The 7,165-nt window shown below is 63.0% G+C and overlaps 7 non-coding genes across 7 annotated transcripts; all 7 read right to left on the bottom strand.

Annotated features, from left to right (window-relative positions):
- Positions 1-752: 752 nt before the first annotated feature.
- On the bottom strand, positions 753-943 carry LOC148637482 (U2 spliceosomal RNA). Its single transcript, XR_015931445.1, has one exon. It is a non-coding gene; the product is annotated as a U2 spliceosomal RNA (small nuclear RNA).
- Positions 944-1,785: 842 nt separating this feature from the next.
- LOC148637481 (U2 spliceosomal RNA) lies at positions 1,786-1,975 on the bottom strand. The gene has a single exon (XR_015931446.1). It is a non-coding gene; the product is annotated as a U2 spliceosomal RNA (small nuclear RNA).
- An 831-nt stretch (positions 1,976-2,806) lies between these two features.
- Positions 2,807-2,997, bottom strand: LOC148637480 (U2 spliceosomal RNA). The gene has a single exon (XR_015931443.1). It is a non-coding gene; the product is annotated as a U2 spliceosomal RNA (small nuclear RNA).
- Positions 2,998-3,839: 842 nt separating this feature from the next.
- Positions 3,840-4,030, bottom strand: LOC148637479 (U2 spliceosomal RNA). Its single transcript, XR_015931442.1, has one exon. It is a non-coding gene; the product is annotated as a U2 spliceosomal RNA (small nuclear RNA).
- Positions 4,031-4,863: 833 nt separating this feature from the next.
- Positions 4,864-5,054, bottom strand: LOC148637478 (U2 spliceosomal RNA). The gene has a single exon (XR_015931441.1). It is a non-coding gene; the product is annotated as a U2 spliceosomal RNA (small nuclear RNA).
- An 841-nt stretch (positions 5,055-5,895) lies between these two features.
- On the bottom strand, positions 5,896-6,086 carry LOC148637477 (U2 spliceosomal RNA). The gene has a single exon (XR_015931440.1). It is a non-coding gene; the product is annotated as a U2 spliceosomal RNA (small nuclear RNA).
- An 833-nt stretch (positions 6,087-6,919) lies between these two features.
- Positions 6,920-7,110, bottom strand: LOC148637476 (U2 spliceosomal RNA). The gene has a single exon (XR_015931439.1). It is a non-coding gene; the product is annotated as a U2 spliceosomal RNA (small nuclear RNA).
- Positions 7,111-7,165: the final 55 nt, after the last annotated feature.

The raw sequence follows: 7,165 nt of genomic DNA, 5'->3' as shown, positions 1-7,165 counted from the left end.
GCGCAGCTGCCGGCCTCCCTGCAGCCAGAGGCCTGCCGCGGGACTCTGCTCCCCCTCTCTCTTGCCTGCCCGCCTGCCTTCCTGCCAGTCCCGGGCGGGGGCCCTGCTCTTTGATCTTCTGTCAACGGCCCGACAACGACCGCAGCCGCAGGGGGCGCCAGCCGCCCGGCCTCCTTAGCTTAGGCCCCTCCCACCGGCAGCAGCTGCGCCCAACCGGCTGCAAGCCAAAGCCGAGCGCCAGCACCTGCGGGCAGAGGCAAGGGGCAGCTCTCTCTCGGGAGGGAGGGAGGGACGGGGACGCGCGCGCACACACGCCTGCCTGCCTGCCTGCCGAAAAAAAAGAAAGAAAAGGTGGATATACTAAGTTTTTTGGAGGGAAAACGCCCAGCTGTCGAAAGGGGCCCGCCTGCAGGGACGGGGACGGACACGCACGCAAGCAAGCAAGCAAGCAAGCAAGCAAGCAAGCAAGCAAGCCACGCCTGCCTCCCTGGGAAAAGGCTGAAAAACCTAAGTTTTTTGGAGGGAAAACGCACGGGAGCCGAAAAGGGGGCCGGCCTGCTTGCCCAGAGAGTCGAGACGCGGGAAAGCGCACAGAGGGAGCACGGGAACCGAGAGGGCGAGAGAGAGAGACAGAACACAGAGACACACAGATGGGGGACGAGGGACGAGACCCGAGAAGAAGGAGCTCCAGTCCACTTCGCTCGCTCGCTCGCTCGCTAGCTACCTACGTCTGTCTTTTCACCGCTGAGAGAAGGTGGTGCACCGCTCCCGGAGGCGCTGCAATACCGGGCCGATGCGTGGAGAGGACGGAGCAAGCTCCTGATCCAGCTCCCTGTTCCAAAAATCCGTTTAATATGTGGTCCCCCGATGGGGGACGTATCAGATATTAAACTGATAAGAACAGATACTACACTTGATCTTAGCCAAAAGGCCGAGAAGCGATGCCCACAAAGGCGCGGACCGACGCGCGGGCGTTCCGCTGGCGCACAGTGGCGCAGGCCGACTCCTCTGGAGCCCGGGACCCGCGCAGCTGCCGGCCTCCCTGCAGCCAGAGGCCTGCCGCGGGACTCTGCTCCCCCTCTCTCTTGCCTGCCCGCCTGCCTTCCTGCCAGTCCCGGGCGGGGGCCCTGCTCTTTGATCTTCTGTCAACGGCCCGACAACGACCGCAGCCGCAGGGGGCGCCAGCCGCCCGGCCTCCTTAGCTTAGGCCCCTCCCACCGGCAGCAGCTGCGCCCAACCGGCTGCAAGCCAAAGCCGAGCGCCAGCACCTGCGGGCAGAGGCAAGGGGCAGCTCTCTCTCGGGAGGGAGGGAGGGACGGGGACGCGCGCGCACACACGCCTGCCTGCCTGCCTGCCGAAAAAAAAGAAAGAAAAGGTGGATATACTAAGTTTTTTGGAGGGAAAACGCCCAGCTGTCGAAAGGGGCCCGCCTGCAGGGACGGGGACGGACACGCACGCAAGCAAGCAAGCAAGCAAGCAAGCAAGCAAGCAAGCAAGCAAGCAAGCCACGCCTGCCTCCCTGGGAAAAAGGCTGAAAAACCTAAGTTTTTTGGAGGGAAAACGCACGGGAGCCGAAAAGGGGGCCGGCCTGCTTGCCCAGAGAGTCGAGACGCGGGAAAGCGCACAGAGGGAGCACGGGAACCGAGAGGGCGAGAGAGAGAGACAGAACACAGAGACACACAGATGGGGGACGAGGGACGAGACCCGAGAAGAAGGAGCTCCAGTCCACTTCGCTCGCTCGCTCGCTCGCTAGCTACCTACGTCTGTCTTTTCACCGCTGAGAGAAGGTGGTGCACCGCTCCCGGAGGCGCTGCAATACCGGGCCGATGCGTGGAGAGGACGGAGCAAGCTCCTGATCCAGCTCCCTGTTCCAAAAATCCGTTTAATATGTGGTCCCCCGATGGGGACGTATCAGATATTAAACTGATAAGAACAGATACTACACTTGATCTTAGCCAAAAGGCCGAGAAGCGATGCCCACAAAGGCGCGGACCGACGCGCGGGCGTTCCGCTGGCGCACAGTGGCGCAGGCCGACTCCTCTGGAGCCCGGGACCCGCGCAGCTGCCGGCCTCCCTGCAGCCAGAGGCCTGCCGCGGGACTCTGCTCCCCCTCTCTCTTGCCTGCCCGCCTGCCTTCCTGCCAGTCCCGGGCGGGGGCCCTGCTCTTTGATCTTCTGTCAACGGCCCGACAACGACCGCAGCCGCAGGGGGCGCCAGCCGCCCGGCCTCCTTAGCTTAGGCCCCTCCCACCGGCAGCAGCTGCGCCCAACCGGCTGCAAGCCAAAGCCGAGCGCCAGCACCTGCGGGCAGAGGCAAGGGGCAGCTCTCTCTCGGGAGGGAGGGAGGGACGGGGACGCGCGCGCACACACGCCTGCCTGCCTGCCTGCCGAAAAAAAAGAAAGAAAAGGTGGATATACTAAGTTTTTTGGAGGGAAACGCCCAGCTGTCGAAAGGGGCCCGCCTGCAGGGACGGGGACGGACACGCACGCAAGCAAGCAAGCAAGCAAGCAAGCAAGCAAGCAAGCAAGCCACGCCTGCCTCCCTGGGAAAAGGCTGAAAAACCTAAGTTTTTTGGAGGGAAACGCACGGGAGCCGAAAAGGGGGCCGGCCTGCTTGCCCAGAGAGTCGAGACGCGGGAAAGCGCACAGAGGGAGCACGGGAACCGAGAGGGCGAGAGAGAGAGACAGAACACAGAGACACACAGATGGGGGACGAGGGACGAGACCCGAGAAGAAGGAGCTCCAGTCCACTTCGCTCGCTCGCTCGCTCGCTAGCTACCTACGTCTGTCTTTTCACCGCTGAGAGAAGGTGGTGCACCGCTCCCGGAGGCGCTGCAATACCGGGCCGATGCGTGGAGAGGACGGAGCAAGCTCCTGATCCAGCTCCCTGTTCCAAAAATCCGTTTAATATGTGGTCCCCCGATGGGGGACGTATCAGATATTAAACTGATAAGAACAGATACTACACTTGATCTTAGCCAAAAGGCCGAGAAGCGATGCCCACAAAGGCGCGGACCGACGCGCGGGCGTTCCGCTGGCGCACAGTGGCGCAGGCCGACTCCTCTGGAGCCCGGGACCCGCGCAGCTGCCGGCCTCCCTGCAGCCAGAGGCCTGCCGCGGGACTCTGCTCCCCCTCTCTCTTGCCTGCCCGCCTGCCTTCCTGCCAGTCCCGGGCGGGGGCCCTGCTCTTTGATCTTCTGTCAACGGCCCGACAACGACCGCAGCCGCAGGGGGCGCCAGCCGCCCGGCCTCCTTAGCTTAGGCCCCTCCCACCGGCAGCAGCTGCGCCCAACCGGCTGCAAGCCAAAGCCGAGCGCCAGCACCTGCGGGCAGAGGCAAGGGGCAGCTCTCTCTCGGGAGGGAGGGAGGGACGGGGACGCGCGCGCACACACGCCTGCCTGCCTGCCTGCCGAAAAAAAAGAAAGAAAAGGTGGATATACTAAGTTTTTTGGAGGGAAAACGCCCAGCTGTCGAAAGGGGCCCGCCTGCAGGGACGGGGACGGACACGCACGCAAGCAAGCAAGCAAGCAAGCAAGCAAGCAAGCAAGCAAGCAAGCAAGCCACGCCTTGCCTCCCTGGGAAAAGGCTGAAAAACCTAAGTTTTTTGGAGGGAAAACGCACGGGAGCCGAAAAGGGGGCCGGCCTGCTTGCCCAGAGAGTCGAGACGCGGGAAAGCGCACAGAGGGAGCACGGGAACCGAGAGGGCGAGAGAGAGAGACAGAACACAGAGACACACAGATGGGGGACGAGGGACGAGACCCGAGAAGAAGGAGCTCCAGTCCACTTCGCTCGCTCGCTCGCTCGCTAGCTACCTACGTCTGTCTTTTCACCGCTGAGAGAAGGTGGTGCACCGCTCCCGGAGGCGCTGCAATACCGGGCCGATGCGTGGAGAGGACGGAGCAAGCTCCTGATCCAGCTCCCTGTTCCAAAAATCCGTTTAATATGTGGTCCCCCGATGGGGGACGTATCAGATATTAAACTGATAAGAACAGATACTACACTTGATCTTAGCCAAAAGGCCGAGAAGCGATGCCCACAAAGGCGCGGACCGACGCGCGGGCGTTCCGCTGGCGCACAGTGGCGCAGGCCGACTCCTCTGGAGCCCGGGACCCGCGCAGCTGCCGGCCTCCCTGCAGCCAGAGGCCTGCCGCGGGACTCTGCTCCCCCTCTCTCTTGCCTGCCCGCCTGCCTTCCTGCCAGTCCCGGGCGGGGGCCCTGCTCTTTGATCTTCTGTCAACGGCCCGACAACGACCGCAGCCGCAGGGGGCGCCAGCCGCCCGGCCTCCTTAGCTTAGGCCCCTCCCACCGGCAGCAGCTGCGCCCAACCGGCTGCAAGCCAAAGCCGAGCGCCAGCACCTGCGGGCAGAGGCAAGGGGCAGCTCTCTCTCGGGAGGGAGGGAGGGACGGGGACGCGCGCGCACACACGCCTGCCTGCCTGCCTGCCGAAAAAAAAGAAAGAAAAGGTGGATATACTAAGTTTTTTGGAGGGAAAACGCCCAGCTGTCGAAAGGGGCCCGCCTGCAGGGACGGGGACGGACACGCACGCAAGCAAGCAAGCAAGCAAGCAAGCAAGCAAGCAAGCAAGCCACGCCTGCCTCCCTGGGAAAAGGCTGAAAAACCTAAGTTTTTTGGAGGGAAAACGCACGGGAGCCGAAAAGGGGGCCGGCCTGCTTGCCCAGAGAGTCGAGACGCGGGAAAGCGCACAGAGGGAGCACGGGAACCGAGAGGGCGAGAGAGAGAGACAGAACACAGAGACACACAGATGGGGGACGAGGGACGAGACCCGAGAAGAAGGAGCTCCAGTCCACTTCGCTCGCTCGCTCGCTCGCTAGCTACCTACGTCTGTCTTTTCACCGCTGAGAGAAGGTGGTGCACCGCTCCCGGAGGCGCTGCAATACCGGGCCGATGCGTGGAGAGGACGGAGCAAGCTCCTGATCCAGCTCCCTGTTCCAAAAATCCGTTTAATATGTGGTCCCCCGATGGGGGACGTATCAGATATTAAACTGATAAGAACAGATACTACACTTGATCTTAGCCAAAAGGCCGAGAAGCGATGCCCACAAAGGCGCGGACCGACGCGCGGGCGTTCCGCTGGCGCACAGTGGCGCAGGCCGACTCCTCTGGAGCCCGGGACCCGCGCAGCTGCCGGCCTCCCTGCAGCCAGAGGCCTGCCGCGGGACTCTGCTCCCCCTCTCTCTTGCCTGCCCGCCTGCCTTCCTGCCAGTCCCGGGCGGGGGCCCTGCTCTTTGATCTTCTGTCAACGGCCCGACAACGACCGCAGCCGCAGGGGGCGCCAGCCGCCCGGCCTCCTTAGCTTAGGCCCCTCCCACCGGCAGCAGCTGCGCCCAACCGGCTGCAAGCCAAAGCCGAGCGCCAGCACCTGCGGGCAGAGGCAAGGGGCAGCTCTCTCTCGGGAGGGAGGGAGGGACGGGGACGCGCGCGCACACACGCCTGCCTGCCTGCCTGCCGAAAAAAAAGAAAGAAAAGGTGGATATACTAAGTTTTTTGGAGGGAAAACGCCCAGCTGTCGAAAGGGGCCCGCCTGCAGGGACGGGGACGGACACGCACGCAAGCAAGCAAGCAAGCAAGCAAGCAAGCAAGCAAGCAAGCAAGCAAGCCACGCCTGCCTCCCTGGGAAAAGGCTGAAAAACCTAAGTTTTTTGGAGGGAAAACGCACGGGAGCCGAAAAGGGGGCCGGCCTGCTTGCCCAGAGAGTCGAGACGCGGGAAAGCGCACAGAGGGAGCACGGGAACCGAGAGGGCGAGAGAGAGAGACAGAACACAGAGACACACAGATGGGGGACGAGGGACGAGACCCGAGAAGAAGGAGCTCCAGTCCACTTCGCTCGCTCGCTCGCTCGCTAGCTACCTACGTCTGTCTTTTCACCGCTGAGAGAAGGTGGTGCACCGCTCCCGGAGGCGCTGCAATACCGGGCCGATGCGTGGAGAGGACGGAGCAAGCTCCTGATCCAGCTCCCTGTTCCAAAAATCCGTTTAATATGTGGTCCCCCGATGGGGGACGTATCAGATATTAAACTGATAAGAACAGATACTACACTTGATCTTAGCCAAAAGGCCGAGAAGCGATGCCCACAAAGGCGCGGACCGACGCGCGGGCGTTCCGCTGGCGCACAGTGGCGCAGGCCGACTCCTCTGGAGCCCGGGACCCGCGCAGCTGCCGGCCTCCCTGCAGCCAGAGGCCTGCCGCGGGACTCTGCTCCCCCTCTCTCTTGCCTGCCCGCCTGCCTTCCTGCCAGTCCCGGGCGGGGGCCCTGCTCTTTGATCTTCTGTCAACGGCCCGACAACGACCGCAGCCGCAGGGGGCGCCAGCCGCCCGGCCTCCTTAGCTTAGGCCCCTCCCACCGGCAGCAGCTGCGCCCAACCGGCTGCAAGCCAAAGCCGAGCGCCAGCACCTGCGGGCAGAGGCAAGGGGCAGCTCTCTCTCGGGAGGGAGGGAGGGACGGGGACGCGCGCGCACACACGCCTGCCTGCCTGCCTGCCGAAAAAAAAGAAAGAAAAGGTGGATATACTAAGTTTTTTGGAGGGAAAACGCCCAGCTGTCGAAAGGGGCCCGCCTGCAGGGACGGGGACGGACACGCACGCAAGCAAGCAAGCAAGCAAGCAAGCAAGCAAGCAAGCAAGCCACGCCTGCCTCCCTGGGAAAAGGCTGAAAAACCTAAGTTTTTTGGAGGGAAAACGCACGGGAGCCGAAAAGGGGGCCGGCCTGCTTGCCCAGAGAGTCGAGACGCGGGAAAGCGCACAGAGGGAGCACGGGAACCGAGAGGGCGAGAGAGAGAGACAGAACACAGAGACACACAGATGGGGGACGAGGGACGAGACCCGAGAAGAAGGAGCTCCAGTCCACTTCGCTCGCTCGCTCGCTCGCTAGCTACCTACGTCTGTCTTTTCACCGCTGAGAGAAGGTGGTGCACCGCTCCCGGAGGCGCTGCAATACCGGGCCGATGCGTGGAGAGGACGGAGCAAGCTCCTGATCCAGCTCCCTGTTCCAAAAATCCGTTTAATATGTGGTCCCCCGATGGGGGACGTATCAGATATTAAACTGATAAGAACAGATACTACACTTGATCTTAGCCAAAAGGCCGAGAAGCGATGCCCACAAAGGCGCGGACCGACGCGCGGGCGTTCCGCTGGCGCACAGTGGCGCAG

This window comes from Lepisosteus platostomus, unplaced genomic scaffold, assembly GCF_059453375.1.
Source record: "Lepisosteus platostomus isolate fLepPlt1 unplaced genomic scaffold, fLepPlt1.hap1 Scaffold_120_H1, whole genome shotgun sequence".
In the NCBI taxonomy this organism is placed as follows: domain Eukaryota; kingdom Metazoa; phylum Chordata; class Actinopteri; order Semionotiformes; family Lepisosteidae; genus Lepisosteus; species Lepisosteus platostomus.
The sequence above is the reverse complement of the archived record's forward strand: the minus strand, read 5'-3'. Positions and strand labels throughout refer to the sequence as shown.